An 18,120-nucleotide genomic window follows, 5' to 3' on the forward strand; every position below is an offset into this window, starting at 1 on the left:
GCTACTTTCTCCATCTCCCAGATCATTAACAAAGGTGTAAAACACGAGGGAGATAACAGAAAGAAATGAGACATATTTCAGGACTTTTTAATAACATAAGAGTACATTTAAAGATGTGAAAATGACACTCAAAGGAAGAAAAGCACATCTTAGTAATAGGACTCCCTGTGCTTCTGAGAAATGATCAGCTGAAATTTTATTAGAGGAAAATATGATTTTTAAACATCATATTGTTTGTTAGATGTTGGCCAGGGTTCATAGTGTCACCTTACATTTTACTAGGTGCTTCAGGGAATGCCATCTGACTTCCAGGTAATCCAGGGACATCTAAACACGGTTAAAGAGAGGCAGGGAAGATAGGAAGAACATAAAATGCCAAAGTATTTTTAACATACCAAGACTTGGTGAAATATTTTATTCTCTCCTGGGCTACAGGTCAGACTATTCTTTTGGAAATCCTTAGTTTTGCAGGAGCTGGCCAAGTGACATTGGATGCATTAACTACCTAGCTTTCTTTTGAAGTTAGATGAACCTAAACCACTACTATCCTATTTTGTACAATGGCCAGGAGCTGTGATCTAACAATAACCAATGGCCTGGAAGGCTTCACCTGCCAGCTGGGTGCTCTGGACATCAATGGAAAAATATCAATAATGAATTGGGCACCTATTCTATGGCACTCCATTTTAGTCACTGGAAACAGAGTTCATTTCTCTTAAGGACATACAATATATATATTTTTAAGAAAATGAGCTAAGTGGGTGGCTGGCAAGATGGCCAAATAGGAACAGCTCTGGGCTGCAGCTCCTAGTGAGATCAATGCAGAAGGTGGGTGATTTTTGCATTTCCAACTGAGGTACCCAGCTCATCTCATTGGAACTGGTTATACAGTGGGTGCAGCCCATGGAGGGTGGGCAGAAGCAGGGTGGGTCATCGTCTCACCCAGGAAGGGCAAGGGGTTGGGGAACTCCCTTTCTAGCCAAGGGAAGCCATAAGGGACTGTGCTGTGAGGAATGGTACACTCTCCCAGATGCTACACTTTGCCCACGGTCTTTACAACCCACAGACCAGGAGATTCCCTCAGGTGCCTATGCCAGCAGGGGCCTAAGTTTCAAGCACAAAACTGAGCAGCCATTTGGGCAGACACCAAGCTAGCTGCAGGAGTTTTTTTTCATACCCCAGTGGCACTAGAATGCCAGCAAGACAGAACTGTTTACTCCCCTGGAAAGTGAGCTGAAGCCAGGGAGCCAAGTGGTCTAACTCAATGGATCCTACCCCCACAAAGCCCAGCAAGCTAATATCTACTGGCTTGAAATTCTTGCTGCCAGCACAGCAGTCTGAAGTTGACCTGGGATGCTCAAGCTTGGTGGAGAAAGGGGATCTGCCATTACTGAGGCTTGAGAAGGCGGTTTTCCCCTCACAGTGTAAACAAAGCCTCAGGACGTTTGAATTGGGCAGAGCCCACCACAGCTCTGCAAAGCCACTGTAGCCAGACTGCCTCTCTAGAGTCCTCCTCTCTGGGTAGGGCATCTCTGAAAGAATGGCAGCAGCCCCAGTCAGAGGTTTATAGATAAAACTCCCATCTCCTTGGGACAGAGCACTTGGGGGAAAAGGCAGCTGTGGTCACAGCTTCAGCAACGTAAACATTCCTGCCTGCCAACTCTGAAGAGAGCAACAGATCTCCCAGCACAATGTTTGAGCTCAGCTGAGGGACGGATTGCCTCCTCAAGTGGGTCCATGACCCCATGCCTCCTGACTGGCAGACAATTCCCAGAAGAAGTTGACAAACATCTCATACAGGAGAGCTTCGGCTGGCATCTGGCAGGTGCCCCTCTGAGACAAAGCTTCCAAAGGAAGGAAGAGGCAGCAATCTTTGCTGTTTTGAAGCCTCTGCTGATGATACTCAGGTAAACAGCATCTGGAGGTGACCTCCAGCAAACTCCAGTAGAACTGCAGCAGAGGGGCCTGATTGTTAGAAGGAAAACTAACAAACAGAAGGAAATAGCATCAACATCAACAAAAAGCATGTCTACACAGAAACCCCATCTGAAGATTACCAATATCAAAGATGAAAGGTAGATAAATCTAAGAATATGAGAAAAAAACAGCTCAAAAGGCTGAAAATTCCAAAAACCAGAATGCCTCTTCTCCCCCAAAGGATCACAACTCCTTGCAAGCAAGGGAACAAAACTGGACAGAGAATGAGTTTAACAAATTGACCGAAGTAGACTTCAGAAGGTGGGTAATAACAAACTCCTCTGAGCTAAAGGAGCATGTTCTAGCCCAATGCAAGGAAGCCAAGAACCTTGAAAAAAGTTTAGAGGAATTGCTGACTAGAATAACCACTTTAGGAAAGAACATAAATCATCAACTCAAGGAAATAAAGTGTGAACACAAGATTAGAGAAAAAAGAATGTAAAGGAATGGAAAGAGCCCCAAGAAATATGGGACTATGTGAAAATACCAAACCTACATTTGATTAGTGTACCTGAAAGTGATGGAGAGAATGGAACCAAGTTGGAAAACACTCTTCGGGATACTATCCAGGAGAACTTTTCCGACCTAGCACTATAGGCCAACATTCAAATTCAGGAAATGCAGAGAACACCACAAAGATACTCCTCGAGAAGATGAACCCTAAGACACATAACTGTCAGAGTCACAAGAGTTGAAATGAAGGAAAAAATGTTAAGGGCAGACAGAAAGAAAGGTTGGACTACCCACAAAGGGAAGCCTATCAGACTAAGAGCAGATCTCTCTGCAAAAACCCTACAAGCCAGAAGACAGTGGGAGTCAATATTCAACATTTTTTTTTTTTTTGAGATGGAGTCTCACTCTGTCACCAGGCTGGGTTCAAGCAATTCTCCTGCCTCAGCCTCCCAAGTAGGTGGGACTAAAGGTGCACACCACCATGCCCAGCTAATTTTTTGTATTTGTAGTACAGACAGCGTTTCACCATGTTGGCCAGGATGATCTCAATCTCCTGACCTCATGATCCACCCATCTTGGCCTCCCAAAGTGCTGGGATCACAGGCATGAGCCGCTACCCCTGGCCTCAACATTCTTAAAGAAAAGAATTTTCAACCCAGAATTTCATATCCAGCCAAACTAAGCTTCATAAGTGAGGGAGAAATAAAATTCTTTACAGACAAGCAAATGCTAAGAGATCTGTTGCCACTAGGCATGCCTTACAAGAGCTACTGAAGGAAGCGCTAAATATGGAAAAGAAAAATCAATACCAGCCACTGCAAAAACATACCAAATTGTAAAGACCATCAACACCATGAAGAAACTGCATCAATTAATGGGCAAAAATAACCAGCTACCATCATAATGACAGGATCAAATTCACACATAATAGTATTACATTGGTTTGCTGTATTCAGGAGACCCATCCCGTGTGCAAAGACACACATAGGCTCAAAATAAAGGGATGGAGGAATATTTCCCAGGAAATGGAAAGCAGAAAAAGAGCAGAGGTTGTAATTGTAGTCTCTGATAAGGCAGACTTTAAACCAACAAAGATCAAAAGAGACAAGGGTATTACATAATGGTAAAGAGAACAATGCAACAAGAAGAGATAACTATCCTACATATATATGAACCCAATGCAGGAGCACCCAGATTCATAAAACAAGTCCTTAGAGACCTACAAGGAGACTTAGACTCCCACACAATAATAGTGGGAGACTTTAACACCCCACTGTCAATATTAGACAGATCAACAAGACAGAAAATTACCAAGGACATCCAGGACTTGAACTCAGCTCTGGACCACACAGACCTAATAAACATCTACAGAATTCTCCACCCCAAATCAACAGAATGTACATTTCTCTCAGCACTACATCACATTTATTCTAAAATTGACCACATAATTGGAAGTAAAATACTCCTCAGCAAATGGAAAGAACAAAAATTATAACAATCTCTCAGACCACAGTACAATCCAATTAGAACTCAGGATTAAGAAACTCACTAAAAACAACACACTATATGGAAACTGAACAATCTGTTCCTGAATGACTACTGGGTAAATAACCAAATTAAGGCAGATATAAATAAGTTCTTTGAAACCAATGAGAACAAAGACACAATGTACCAGAATCTCTGGAACACTGCTAAAGCAGTGGTTAGAGGGAAATCGATAGTACTAAATGCCCACAGGAGAAAGCAAGAAAGATCTAAAATCAACACCCTAACATCACAATTAAAAGTGCTGGAGAAGTAAGAGCAAACAAATTCAAAAGTTAGCAGAAGACAAGAAATAACTAAGATCAGAGCAGAACTGAAGGAGATAGAGACATGAAAAACCCTTCAAAAATCAATGAATACAGGAGTTGGTTTTTTGAAAAGATTAACAAACTAGATCGACAGCTAGCCAGACTAATGAAGAAGAAAAGAGAGAAGAATCAAACATACACCATAAAAAATGATAAAGGGGATATAACCACTAATCCCACAAAATACAAACTGCCATCAGAGAAGACCAGAAACACGTCTATGCAAAAAAACTAGAAAATCTAGAAGAAATGGATAAATTCCTGGACACATATACCCTCCCTAGACTAAGCCAAGAAGAAGTCAAATCCCTGAATAGACCAATAACAAGTTCTGAAATTGAGGCAGTAATTGATAGCCTACCAACCAAAAAAAAGCTCAGAACCAGATGGATCCACAGCCAAATTCTACCAGAGGTACAAAGAGGAGTGGGTACCATTCCTTCTGAAACTGTTCCAAACAATAGAAAAAGAGGGAATCCTCCCTAACTCATTCTATGAGGCAAGTGTCATCCCAATACCAAAACCTGGCAGAGATACAACAACAACAAAATATTTCAGGCCAATATCACTGATGAACATTAATGGGAAAATTCTCAATAAAGTACTGGCAAACTGAATCCGGCAGCACATCAAAAAGCTTATCCACCATAGTCAAGTCAGCTTCATCCCTGGGATGCAAGCCTGGTTCAACATACACAAATCAATAAACACAATCCATCTCATAAAAAGAACCAGCGACAAAAACTACACGATTATTTCAATAGAGCCAGAAAAGGCCTTCAATAAAATTCAACACCACTTCGTGCTAAAATCTCTCAATAAACTAGGCATTGATGGAACATATCTCTAAATAATAAGAGCTACTTATGACAAACCCACAGGCAATATCATACTGAATGGGCAAAAGCTGGAAGCATTCCCTTTGAAAACCTTCACAAGACAAGGATGTCCTCTGTCACCACTCCTATTCGATATAGTATTGGAAGTTCTGGCCAGGGCCATCAGGCAAGAGAAAGAAATAAAGGGTATTCAAATAGGAAGAGAGGAAGTTAGTTGTCTCTGTTTGCAGGTGGAATAATTGTATGTTTAGAAAACCCCATCATCTCAGCCCCAAATATTCTTGAGCTGATAAGCAGCTTCAACAAAGCCTCAGGATACAAAATCAATGTGCAAAAATCACAAGCATTTCTATACGCCAATAACAGACAAACAGAGAACCAAATCATGAGTGAACTCATATTCACAACTGCTACAAAGAGAATAAATACCTGGGAATACAACTGATAAGAGATGTGAAGGACCTCTTCAAGGAGATCTACAAACTACTGCTTGAAAAAATAAGAGAGGACACAAACAAATGAAAAAACATTCCATGCTCATGGATAGGAGGAATCAATATCGTAAAAATGGCCATAGAGCCCAAAGTAATTTACAGATTGAATGCTATCCTCATTGAGCTACCATTGGCTTTCTTCACAGAATTAGAAAAAACTACTTTAAATTTCATATGGAACCAAAAAAGAGCCAGTATAGCCAAAGCAATCATATGCAAAAAGAACAAAGCTGGAGGCATCACGCTACCTGACTTTGTACTATATTACAAGGCTTTTTTGTTGTTGTTGTATCTCTGCCAGGTTTTGCTATTAGGATGATGCCAAAACAGCATGGTACTGGTACAAAAACAGATATGTAGACCAGTGGAACACAACATTATTCTGAGAGACCTCAGAAATAATGCCACACATCTACAACCATCTGATCTTTGACAAACCTGACAAAAATAAGCAATGGGAAAAGATTCCTATTTAATAAACGGTGTTGGGAAAACTGCCTAGCCATATGCAGAAAACTGAAACTGGACCCCTTCCTTACACCTTACACAAAAATTAACTCAAGATGGATCAAATACTTAAACATAAGACCTAAAACCATAAGAACCCTAGAAGAAAACCTAGGTAATACCATTCAGGACATAGGCATGGACAAAGACTTCATCACTAAAACACCAAAAGCAATGGCAACGAAAGCCAAAATTGACAAATGGGATCTAATTAAACTAAAGAGCTTCTGCACAGCAAAAGAAACTATCATCAGAGTGAACAGGCGATCTACAGAATGAGGGAAATTTTTGCAATCTATCCATCTGACAAAGGGCTAATATCCAGAATCTGAAACAAATTTACAAGCAAAAAACAAACAACCCCATCAAAAAGTGGATGAAGGATATGAACAGACACTTCTCAAAAAGAAGACATTCATGCAGCCAACAAACATATGAAAAAAGCTCATCATCACTGGTCATTAGAGAAATGCAAATCGAAACCACATTGAGATACCATCTCATGCCAGTGAGAATGGTGATCATTAAAATGTCAGAAAACAACAGTTGCTAGAGAGGATGTGGAGAAATAGGAACACTTTTACACTGTTGGTGGGAGAGTAAATTAGTTCAACCATTGTGGAAGACAGTGTGGCAATTCCTCAACGATCTAGAACCAGAAATACTATTTGACCCAGCAATCCCATTACTGTATACCCAAATTATTATAAATCATTCTACTATAAAGACACATGCATACATATGTTTATTGTGGCACTGTTCACAACAGCAAAGACTTGGAACCAACCCAAATGCCCATTAATGATAGATTGAATAAAAGAAATGTGGTACATATACATCATGGAATACTATGCAGCCATAAAAAAGGATGAGTTCATGTCCTTTACAGGGTCATGGATGTAGCTGGAAAATATCATTCTCAGCAAACTAACGCAGGAACAGAAAACCAAACACCACATGTTCTCACTCATAAGTTGGAGTTGAACAATGAGAACACATGGACACAGGGAGGGAACATCACACACTGAGGCCTGTTGGGGTGGGGGGAGCTAGGAGAGGGATAGCATTAGGAGAAATACCTAATATAGATGACAGGTTGTTGTATACCTACTGCACGTTCTGCACATGTATTCCAGAGCTGAAAGTATAATAATTAAAAAAAAAAAAAAAAGCTAAGGACATATGACAAGCTGAACAAGGAAAGGTGGCAGCAAATTATGAAGTAATAACACATTGGTCAGAGGCTGGGATCTGTACAGGAACCCCAGGGCCCTCAAGATAGGTGCAGTGGCTCATGACCATAAACTCAACATTTTTGGAGGCTGAGGTGGGTGGATCGCTAGAGGCCAGGAGTTAAAGGCCAACCTGAGCAACATGGCGAAACTCCATCTCTACTTAAAATACAAAAATTAGCTGGGCCTGGTGGCCCACACCTGTGATCCCAACTACTTGGGAGGCTAAGGCACAAGGATTGCTTGAACCTGGGAGGCAGAGGCTGCAGTGAGCTGAGCTTGTGCCGCTGCACTCCAGCCTGAGTGACAGACCAAGACTCTGTCTCAAGAAAAAAAGAAATAAAAATATAAAAGAAAATATTTTAAGATGAAGAAATAAAATATGAAAATAACCATGTTTACCTTTTATCTGTGAATTCCTATTTTCATGATCCATTAAACTGTACATTTATAATATCCATTAGGTAGTGCATTTATATAGTTTATAAAGGGGCATACATAAATGTTTTACCAGTGGGGATTTTGTTCAATAAAATTGAGAGACCCCTGCAGCAGGCAATGACAGCTGAAGACCTTGGGGAGAAATAGATCAATGTGGGCTCCAGCCAAGGGGCAAGGAGGGGCAGAATTGAAATGGGTGGGAGAGGGGAGAATATCCCAGTCCAGAAGACAACATGGATCCAAAACATGGAGGTCGGTAGCCACAGAATGTGTCTGAGACTGGAAAGAGACTGACCAGTCTAGGGAGAAGGAAATGCGCTTGAGAATGGAATAACAGATACAGATTTGTTGTCAGAGAGAGCAGGGCAGGGCACAGGGTGTTTCAGTCCATGAATACAAGGTGAGACCCACAGGTGGAGGACCTGAAGACTCTGAGAGATGAGAGTGGGTATTTAGGAGGTTTTGAACTAGGCTCTGATAGCTTGAAAGTTATGTTTATGAAAAACTAATGGGGTTGAAGTGGAAAGTGTGAGGTGGGGATTTTCAGCAGAAATAACGGACAGAAGGTGAGAGCAGATTATGTTAAATTGGTGCAAAAGTAATTGCAGTCGTGCCATTAAAAGTAACGTCAAAAACCGCAATAACTTTTGCACCAACCTAATATTTAGGTGGTAAAGCTACAACATGAGTCCTTGATGGTTCTGGGTTGGTGACTAACCCTGTGCTCAAGTTCATTGTCCAGGGTGGTCTACCCAACAGGGAGCACTCCATGCTAGGCAGGCCCGGGCTCTGGGTCAACAGACTCAGTTTGAATTCAAGCTTTACTGCTTTTTTCATCTATAGCCACACACAAGATACTTTCACCTCTGAAACTTGTTTTCTCATCTGTAACACGGGAATAATAATAATAATAGTGCCCACCTGATGGGGCTATTGTAGGAACTAAGAGGGATTTCCACTTACTTTGTTAAGGGCTTATCAATATAGTATTCAGAAGGGTTTCTAAAATTTTGAAAATTATGTTAATGAAAACAGCATTAATTGGATGAGATGCTCTTTAAAAACAAACCTAAAGACAAATATATACATAAGAATTTTTTATTGACCCAATTTTCTGTTACTTTCATTTATTTGTATTTCCCATTTCATTCCTTCAAAAGCAAACGTTAAATTTTTCCCCAAGCTTCCGCTTTGAATTCCTGCCCTCCTCCTCCCTCACAGGCTCTTACGCCGTGAGGGGTAATGACATTGACACTGAGCAGGTTCTCAAACTTCAGCACGGCTTCTTTAACACACATTACTGGCCCCACTCACTGTTTCTAATAAGATTCCGGGGGATGCCAGCATTGCTGGTCTGGAGATCACTCTTTGAAAACCACTGTTATAGAAAACAGAGTCCTACGTTTTTCTTCCTAGGCATATCCCAGGTTTAGATTCTTGGCTCTGTGATTCACTCCCTCACTTCATTAACTGAAGAAATCTTGGTGGCGGTAGGTTTGGGAGATGGGAAGGCAATGTATTTTATTTCCCAGGCTTAGCTTCGCTGCGATTCATTACATAAGGAAAAGCAGAAAAAATAGAAATGCATGTAGTCTTTGTGTGCCTCCACATAAAAAAGATATGACAAAGCTTTGTTCTGTCATTAAAAGTAATCTCAGAGTTTTTCTCTAGCCATGTGGGAACCAAGTCACGAAGCAGCCAATCCCTTTCTTCCTCCATCCTTTAGTATGGGCGATTGGACATTTCTGCCAAATGAATTTTCATTATAGCGGTTCCCTTAATAATGGCTGATAGTCATACACTTGCGTAAAACACAAAATGTGTTCTGATATGTAGATTTTGTTTACAAATCCAAGCTTATGCTAAAGGACAGATTTTTTACAATTATTTAAAACATTTTAAAATTGTGGCAAAATACATATAATACCAGCATATCTTGTTTTATTTCAGATTGCTTTATCACACTTTGCAGATACTGCATTTTGCCCACATTAAAGGTTTGTGGCAACCCTGCCTTAAGCAAGTCTATCAGGCCATTTTTCCAACATCATGTGTTCACCTCACGTCCCTGTGTCACATTTTGGTAATCCTCACCATATTTCATACTTTTAAATTATTATTATATCTGTTATGATGATCTGTGGTCAATGATCTTTGACATTACTATGAGAATTGTTTTTGGAGCACCATGAACTGCATCCACATAAGACAATGAACTTAATCAGTAAATGTGTGTGTTCTGACTTCTCTACTGCCAGCCATTCCACTGTCTCTCTCTGTCTCCTCGGGCCTCCTTATTCCCTTACACATCAATATTAACATTAGGCCAATTAATAATCCTACAATGGCCTCTAAGTGTTCAACTGAAAGAAAGAGTCATGTGTCTTTCAATTTAAATCAAAAGCTAGAAATGATTAAACATATTCAGGAAGGCATGTCAAAAGCCAAGACGAGACAAAAGCTAGGCCTTTTGTGCCAAATAGCCAAGTTGTGGATGCAAGGAAAAGTTTTTGAAGGAAATTAAAAGTGCTACTCCAGTGAACACGTGAATGATACAAAAATGAAAGAGCTTCACTGATGATAGAGAGAAAGTTTAGTGGTGTGGTTAGAAGATCAAACCAACTACAACATTCCCTGAAGCAAAGCCTAATGCAGAGCAAGACCCTAACTCTCTATAGCCCTATGGATGCTGACACAGGTAAGGAAGCTGCAGAAGAAACGTTCAAAGCTATGGGGGTTGAATCACGAAGTTTAAGGAAAGAAGCTGCCTTCATAATATAAAAGTGCAGGGTGAAGCAGTAAGTGCTGATGGAGAAGCTGCATCAAGTTATCCAGAAGATGTAGCTAAGATCACTGGTGAGGTGGCTACATAAACAACAAATATTCGATGTGAGCAAAACAGCCTTCTATTGGAGGAAGATGTCATCTAGGCCTTTCATAGCTAGAGAGTGTTGTTTGATGTATAGAAGTTTTAAATTTTGATATAGTTCAATGTATCTATTTTTCCTTTTTTTACTTGTGCTTTTCCTATCATATCTAAGAAATCATTGCCAAATCCAAAGTATGAAGCTTTCCCTCTATGTTTTATTCTGAGAGTTTTATAGTTTTAGCTCTTTCATTTAGGTCTTTAACCTATTTGGGGTTAATTAAGTAAGGGTCCAATTCTATGTTTTTGCATATAGATATCCAGTTTTCTCAATACCTTTTGCTGAAAATACTATTTTTCCTATGGAATGGTCTTGACACTCTTGTTGAATGTTATTTGACCATATATGTGAGTGCTCAACAACTTGTAACTATCTATTGTTCATATCAATATTATCACTCAAAGGTTGAAATCTCTTAGTGGTGCCTAAGGTGACTTGAAATGTGATGATGCCACATTGTCTCCCTGAGCAGTTCTAAAATCTTTGTTTGATAGTTGCAATATCTGGGTCACCTCAGCATCTGTTTTTATTGACTATTTTTTTTAAAGTGTCACATTTTTTCTACTTCTTTGCAAGTCTGGTGATTTTTGATTGGATAGTGGGCATTGTAAATGACAAGAGATTGGGACTCTGGAATCTGTGACATTCTTCTGAAGGGAGCTTTCTTTTTCTAGCTGGCGATTGACTTGGCTGGCTTCAAACTCCCAATTGTCTCCCATATGGTGGGCAGCAGGTGAAATCTCAGCTCAGTTCTTTCAGATTCTAGCTCTTGCTTTTGGTTTGGCCTCCCCTAAGATTCCCCTATACATGTTTGGTTTAGTAGCTTGCCAAGAGTTTAATCAGATTTCTGTTCATAGATTGTTATGCACATTTTCTAAGACTCCCTTTTTTCTAGCCTCATAACTTGCTGACTTCTCTGAGCCTTAACTGTCTTCTGGCACCTTAAGCCAATAAGGTCACTGATTTCTGCCACTTAAATATACAGAGATTGAGGATTATCTCCAAGAAAAAATCACACACTTGCAAATCTCACCCACTCTAGTTGATCTTTCAAGGTTCTGCCTCCATTTGACCATTTCAAATAGTTGTCTTATTTTCTATTTGTCGAGATTTTGTAATTATCTCAGTGAGTTATGTCTTATTAAGCTATTTTACCATTAGCAGAAGCTGGAACTCAGAGTCTGTAAAACAATGGATTTAATAAAGAATTTTCTTAACATAGGGATGGGACATTTCAATTCATCTTAATGCTGTAAGGTATGAGATTTCTTAGCTTACTAATCCTCTGTGTAATGCAGGTACACAATATTTACTCTGTAATCGCCATTATTACATCACATATTAATCTCACGTTATAGGTTTCATCTTCACGGTGATTCTTTAAGCAAGATACTCTATACTCTATTTTGTGTTTGTGTGGAGGGAGAAGTGGAGGTTTCTTTGTAACACATAAATTTCTCTAAAAGTTGAATTATCTATTCTGCTTTTAAGAAGGTCTACATTGCTGAGACACTAAGTCTCCTATGATTCTATTTCTCCAGGTCTCTCAGTGTCTTAAATAGCTTTTATGTATTATTGATTTGAGGCGAGAGAAGACAAAAGTGTTTCTTTTCAAGCAGCTTCTTCAAAACCTAATGATGCAACATAAAATTAAAAAGAAAATCTATGTCACACAGAACTTGTGATGTACATTTTGTAGCATTCTCTAGGGTCCTGTTCAGAGAATCTGGAAGCAGTTTTTAAAGCTATTTTAAGAATATATTGTATGTCCAAACTGCAAACAGAATAAATTGGAAAATAGAACCTTGGGAATACAAGCTCAAAGAGTCCATTGGTGGATGTACTGAAAAGCAATATTGGGCCTTCAATAATGGCATCATACTTCAAACTAGAATTTTAAGAAAGTAGCTATATTATTGTAGTGAAATCTCCACATTGTTGCTTGTTTTTACATACCAGCAGAAGAGGCATGATTTACACAAAAAGAGTAAAGAGTAACTTGTCCCCATCATCCCTTATTATCTAATACCCATGTTAAAGGTTTTAAAAAATATTTCACTATTAAATGCAATGATTTCAATCAGGGTGATGATCAGAATTATGTGGGGCCCTTTTTCAAATACACAAGCCTGAGCCCTACTCACAGGGATGTGGATTTGGTTGAACTCAAGTAGGGATTTGAACTGCTGTATTTTTTAAAGGCCCTTCAGAGAATCCTAGAAGCACCCCCTAGGTACCCCTAGAAAAAGTCTCATCAATAAGAATACATAACAAATCATGCTCAGAAGTAAGGAAATAATGGAATGAAGAATGTTTATCATGACATTCAAGTCAAACTTGCGCTATTTCAGATCATAAAAGATACAGGCAATAATGCTAAATGCTATATTTGGATGAAATTGAGCAAGTCTAAGAGAGTAAGTTTTGCAGATTATTCTTGGTGTCATCTTTTAAAAAATTACATAAGGCTCATTAAAATATTATCCTGATGACAGATAAAGGACCTAAAAATCCAGATATGCATTTTATTCTCTTTCAGATTCAATAAATAGGAAGCAGATCTCAGCCACATGCAGAATTTAGCATGCACAGAGCTGTTCTCAGCCTCTGGAGGCAAATCTGGTTTCTGGTTGAAATCACGTTACCATTGTAGCTGTTTCTTTCTGCTTATTGAAAGAGCCCTTGCCATGATTGTGGATGTTAAAATAGACTTCTCAAGAGCTGGTTCATGATCTGATGAAAGTAGCAGAGGTAGAAAGGCCCTTGAGAAAAAGAACACCAACACCAGCTCTTGACCCATTTCCCACATACCTTTCACTTCTGGAGTCGGCCTCTCATTTTCAGTTGAAACGTTTGTAGATTAGCACACTGCATGGAAAGTTTTTGAATGTGAGAACCAGACATCAGTTGGTGTGCTTAGTGACTGGTTCCTTTGTAGATAGTCAAATATGAAACAGGAAAGCGAAGAAGAATAATGCTCTGGGAGCAATAAGGATGCCCTCGTGTTCCGAATGTTTTAATTCCTCTTGCTCTCGTATAACAGTCATCAGTGCAGGTGATCATGGATGAAAAAGCTCTTCTCCTATGGAATCAAAGACTGAGAAGGTCTTTCATATTCATTCAATGCTTGAGAAATTTGTAAATTAAGTTTTCAGTGTAGAATACTGGGAAAATGTTCTAAAGCTAAGATTACTCAAAATATTGCAAATGCAGATAATTTGCAGAAACTTGATATGTGTGGAATGATATTGTATTAAGTTGTTTTATAATGTTGGAAGCATCTTACCTTATAGTGTAGTATATTTTTTTTCTCAGCTTGCAACTTTTCCCCAACCATCTTACAGCTTTCAGTGTCGAGTGTCTGGTAAATTTGTTATCAGAAAAAGTAGAGTACTAAGGCCGAGAGATTATTTTAATTTCTATCAACATCTTCTCACAACCTTGCAAAGTTGAAATTAATTTTTTCAGGCCACAAGCCTTATTGTAATTGCACAACAGTTATTAGTCCTTTGTAATACATAGAAATTCACATATGATAGACAATATATATGGTGAAGTATAATATATCATTGTCCTTCGTAATCAAAATGGCATAAACAACGTTATGATGGTATATGTGCAGGTGCCTCACACTTTGAATCAGTGCCCATAACATATAGAGGAAGAAAACAAAGTATTTTTAACTGCCATGTACTGTCCAGTAAAAGTAGATATTCTTCTAGAACGTTAAACATAGCTAAAACTTTATACATTTGGGACATTATGTTTAAACTAAATTCCAAGCCCAGTAATCACATTCTCAGAATTTGATCCAATAGTCTTTAGAGTGGTATATAAGAGAAATGAGGAACACCTCTTTTTCGTTTCTGTGTTAGCCACATTATTATCTGCTTTTAATGAACTTTGACAGAATTCTTTACGTTTCTATGTCCATGATCTGAGGCCATATCATAAGGGATGGGCCAAAAATCTAGATACAGAGACTCTTTTCATTAGGCTCAGAAGGACATAATTTAGTGTTAGAAATTATTTTAGTTCAAGATTTAGCATATTCTAGTCGGATTCATGCTCCGAAGTAAGCTAGATGAATATATGCTTAAGGCTGGACAATTTATGAATAGACTAAAATTGATAATGTTGCCAGCGTCAAGGCATCCTCTTCCTGGAATGGCAACCATTTCTAGACGAGAGGGCATACAATTTTAAATGAAAAAGGAAGTTAAAACAAAGTGAAATCAGTAGTTTATGTTATGGCAACAGCTAGTTAATATTGATATCTACCAAGAATATGTGTGCTTGTCAGATGGTGTGGTGAGTTTCCATCCCTCCAGCTCCTCTTAGGGGTGCTCCTGCAACCTGCCCACCCAGATCCCGAGCCAGACTTGGCTGGATCAGGCTGACTCTGTCTCTAAGGGACTGGGGACTAGGTGAGTAAGGAAGGGAGAATGGGGGATTAGTCTTGCATTTGTTCTGGAGTCATCAGCCCAATACTGAAGGACCCCGGGGAGTGACCGTGCACACTGAGCTGTGGCTTTGTTCTAAGCCTCCCTGGAGTTTGCCCAGGGGCCAGGAGAACCAGGTAAATCCAGTCCAGCATCTGGAATCAGTATCCCAGCTTTAAAGCCCAACTCTAGTCCTCACTGTGTGACCTGGGCAATTTACTCAACTTCTGCAGCTCCTGGCAACCACCATTCTACTTTCTGCTCCTATGAATTTGACGAATCTAGATAACTCATATAAGCAGACTTACAGTATTTGTTCTTTTGTGAACATCTCACTTGACTGGGCATAAGGTTCTCAAAGTTCATTCATGTTATAGCATTTGTCAGAATTTTCTTCCTTTTTAAGGCTGAATAATATTCCCTTCAGTGTATATACCACATTTTGCTTCTCTAGTCATCCATGGATGAATACTTATTTCTACTTTTCAGCTATTGTGAATAATGGTGCAGTGAACATGGGTGTACAAATATACTTTCAAGAGTCTGCTTTGGATTTTTTAGTATATATGCAGTAGTGGAATTCTTGGGTCATATGGTAATTCTATGCTTAATTTCATGAGGAACCACCACATTATTTTTGAGGGAGGACTTCTCTTCATAAAGGTTATTTTTGTGTAGTTTTGTGGGTTTCACCTTGATCTGAGTTATATAATTAAGTATTGTACTACTTGACACCTAGAGTTCAGCTCTGATGCCAATACTTGAGGTCGACCCTGTTAATTTTTGTGATCATTTCATGAAGGACAGACTTTGGCTGTAAAAATCTAAATATGCTGAAGAAAATGTTAAAATGCTAGATCAAGAACAGAGGAGACACCAGGACATCTGGAAATCGTTGGGATCAATCAAGAAATTGTTGCCTTATAGATATGATGATGAGTGTTCCCTGTCAGTTATAATAAACTGGTGATCTAGGAGGAGGAGTGAAAAGGTGGTTTTGCTGAGTTAAGATGAATTAGCGTAGACTCCATGCAGAGCAGATGTTGACGCTCAGTTTTTAGATACCAGACTGGAAAGTCTTGTAGTATGATCTCTGGTTGTGTTATTCCAGGCAAGGCACTGCCCACTTTGCCCTCAAGCATATTTCACGGTGAAAGCTCTACCTCCCAGAGTCTGTCTCATGGTGACACATAGACTAAATGGAACCTAGTAGGAGTCACAGGAGCCATTGATTCAAGATCCTCCATTAACCAATGGGAAGGAGCAGAAACAAGAAGTCCTTAGAAAGGAAGTATTTTTGAATTCTTGGGAAAAACACCAAATGTCCATTTGAAAATGACGATTGAAAATGACAGCAACAAAAAATCTACTATTTTATTTATTGATTTCATTTCATTCCATTTATTTACTTATTTATTTTTGAGACAGAGTCTTGCTCTGTCACCCAGGCTGGAGTGCAGTGGCACAATCTCAGCTCACTGCAACCTTTGCCTCCTGGGTTCAAGCGATTCTTGTGCCTCAGCCTCCTGAGTAGCTGGGATTACAGGGGCATGCAACCAAGGCTAGCTAAATTTTGTATTTTTATTAGAGGCAGGGTTTCACCATGTTGATTAGGCTGGTCTGGAACTCCTGACCTCAGGTGACTTGCCTGCCTCGGCCTCCCAAAGTGCTGGGATTACAGGCGTGAGACACTGTGCCCAGCCACTATTTTATTTCATTTAATTGAAAATTTATCTGAAGTTTCTTCATAGTGTTTAAGTTATATTCTGCCCATGAAATGAAAAAAGATTGATTGGTTTCATCTTTATTAATAGTTTCCTAAACCTAGAGAGAAATTTTAGATTCATGTTAATTTTTATTAAGTCCTTGGGCATTTTATTCTGTAGAAAGGAAGTCGAGAATTAAATGTTTTCTGGTTTATGATGAAATTTTTTTTAAAAAAAATCTCAATTTCCAATCATCAAAACCAGAGTTTTCAAATGGCTTTGTAACCCTTCAACCTAAGAAAAAGACCTTTAGAATTAATTATTTCATAGGAGAAAAATGACAAAAAGGGAAAATATTTTTGTTAAAGTCACTGTAGTGCAACAAGCCATTAGCTTGTTTAGCTTTTCTATGGAGGAAAAAGGCAGTGAATTAATTTTAGCTGCAATATGATTCAATAGATTCAATTTTAAGAGGCTCACCAGATGTATAATACCTTGAGTGCTAACACTGTTGCAAATCTCGAAACTCAGCCCTAGGACATTGCACAGTGCAATCACCTGTCCTCTTTCCTTACAGTTTCTTTTCTACAGAGAAAATCTATAGGACATTAGTGGTCACAAAGAGGGATTCACAAAGGATTATTATTTGACATTCTAATTCATGTAGAAACAGAGTATTTAATAAGCCAGGTATTAAGGACATTGGCAAAACGTGTTTTGAAAACATAATGTTTGCACACACAGTAATTACATTCTGCCAAAATACTGGAAGAATGATGTAGTTATTTCTGTTTTGTATAATAAGTGCTACTTCTCATTAGGCTTTGAATAGGAAAAATTTACAGTGTTTTACTTGTGACTAATAGGACTGAAATATGGAGAATTAAAAGACATGCTTTTCATTTTTCTGACACACAGTATCTTAAAAGTTGGAAATTTGATGTTTAGGTTAATTTTTCATTTTTAGTGCTTCTGGTAGGCATTCCTCACATGATATTTTTATGTAAGTATGGTTAGAACAGTCCATTTTACAATTGCTGAGCAGATGGATGAGAGAGCCGCAGTGATGACTGCAATCACTTCACTTAGCCATTGCCCAGTTCAACTTCAGGGACCTACCTAGTGGTCTCCTAAGCTGCTTGTTGACTGACCCAAACATTTAGAAGTTATTTATGGTAGGCCTGCTTTTGTACTAAACCCTATGCTAGGTGCTGAGCCACAAGAAAGACAAAGGAGACACCATGCCTGC

This window comes from Cebus imitator, unplaced genomic scaffold (genome assembly GCF_001604975.1).
Source record: "Cebus imitator isolate Cc_AM_T3 unplaced genomic scaffold, Cebus_imitator-1.0 Scaffold162, whole genome shotgun sequence".
Classification (NCBI taxonomy): Eukaryota; Metazoa; Chordata; class Mammalia; order Primates; family Cebidae; genus Cebus; species Cebus imitator.